This window comes from Chrysochloris asiatica, unplaced genomic scaffold, assembly GCF_000296735.1.
Source record: "Chrysochloris asiatica unplaced genomic scaffold, ChrAsi1.0 scaffold00120, whole genome shotgun sequence".
NCBI classification, from domain to species: domain Eukaryota; kingdom Metazoa; phylum Chordata; class Mammalia; order Afrosoricida; family Chrysochloridae; genus Chrysochloris; species Chrysochloris asiatica.
Genome location: NW_006408638.1, coordinates 9,809,971 through 9,812,030, shown reverse-complemented (window position 1 = coordinate 9,812,030; position 2,060 = coordinate 9,809,971).

Here is a 2,060-nt window from a genome sequence, read left to right as displayed (position 1 = left end):
TTTTTTTTTTCTTTTCTTTTATGTGATTATAGACTAGTAGTACCCAATATATTTTTTGTTTTTGTTTTTGTTTTTTTATTTGCTGTTGCTGTATTGGTTCCCCTTTTACCTTCAGGGGGCTCTTTCTCTCCCTATGTTACCCACAAAGAGACAGCAATTTTATTCACATAGCCAAGCTACAATCACAAACTGTAAAATCCCACCATCTAGGCAAGAACCAATACCAGCTGCTACACAACAGATATACAGCCAACACCTGATATAGTTACTCTGAGTTAAGTAATAAGAAAAATGAACCTACCTGGAGGCAATCATAAAGCTTAATAATAAATCAACATACATTAATCTAATTATTGAAAACATAATTATTGAAGATGCCCAAGAAATAAATAATGTTATTGGCACATATACAGAAACAAGATAGAGTAACTGAGACAAATGAGCTGGGGATATAGCTAGACTTTCCATTGGAAGGAAGTCAGGCTTTGGAACTGCTTAAGAAGAAATTTTGGGAAATGATATTCAGATGCATCTAAACACTCCACAGAGGAGTTAAGAAAAATAAGGAAGAAGTCAGGAAAGCACTGCAGGAAAAATTCAAAACCTGCAAAAAGAGGTCCATACAATTAATAATAAAATATCAGAAATGGAAAAACACTGAAAGGCCAATGGAGTAGAATTGAAGAGATGGAAGCCAGAACCAGTGAGCTGGAAGACAAATATCTTTTTTTTTTTTTTTAATGTTTTATTGTGTATTGTGTGATAGTCTATATGGGGGAACATTAGTTTTACATTCCTTCCATCATACACCATCTCATTGCCATAGTTACCATCCCGTCCATGCATCATCACCAAACCTAAAGGTATAGCCTGCAATCCTGCCCACCCTCCCCTCACAGTCCTCAGCACACGGCCCCTCTCCCACTCTGGATGCCTAGTCCCCAGCCACTCCATCTCTTCATGTCATCGTCTCTCTTCACTTTATCCTCTCTGTCTCAGTCTCAGGCCTCACTGCTCGTCTGGGTGGGGTCCTGCTCTCCACTCTTCTCCATTGATGATCCCAGGGCCCTCCGCTCCTAGGCTGAAAGGTTAATCACTCCCCTCCTTGCTATAAAATGCCTACCTTTACATTTCCAGTCTTCACAGTCAATCCTGGTAACAATTATTCACCCTTGCATCCCAAGGGACCCATCTGCATTTCTTTTCATCTGCCCTTCCTAGACAGGTCGGATACTACTCACTGGACACTCTACCATCCTCCCCGCCATGTGGATCTAGGTTCCCTCTTGAAAGCTTGTAAGCCAGTCACTTCTTACCTTTGTATCCCTTCTCCTATTTTTGGTTAGTCAATGTTCAAGATGCTCATCCCTATCTACTCTTTGTGTGGAGGAGGTGGGAATAATTATTGGAGCAGGGATTTGTTTCCTCTTTTGAGCTACTGTATTTATAGTTGGATGTCCAGTTTATCAAATTATATCAGATGATGCTTCTTTTTACCTCTTCTTTCTTCTTCGGGTTGAGCTCTGTTCATCCCATCATTGGAGCCATGGCAAGTGGGTATCATCTGCATGTGTGGGTGTGCCTGCGTCTGTCTGCCTTCTTCTTATCAGTTGGTCACTTTGGTCTCCACTCTAGTCCTCTGTGGATGGGTCACTGACTCTGAGCCCATGAGTCCCCAGGTCTTGCCTCACTGCTGGCCGACTAGGTCTCCACCCTGGCTCACCATAGTCTGCTGAATGATGCAGGGCTTAATTCGCTCCTTCTTTGATGTTCTTCGGTCACATCTTTTTATGGGTGACGTGTGTGGTCGCCAGACAGAATGCGTTTTCTCATTGTGTCTTAGTCTTGGAGGAGGATTTGCACTGAGAGGACCCTACCACTTGCCTTTATGCCTTTATGTCTCCTGGGCAAACAGCTTGCTTGTTCTTGTGGTAACAGTCAGACTGCCCTTGTTGTTTTGTATTTTTCCTATAGGTCCTTCTTTCAAGAAGTGTCTTCTGGTTTTCTGGCTGCTCCAGACTGGTCTGCTTGTCCTTTCAAGAGGAAAGTTTCCCTTTTCT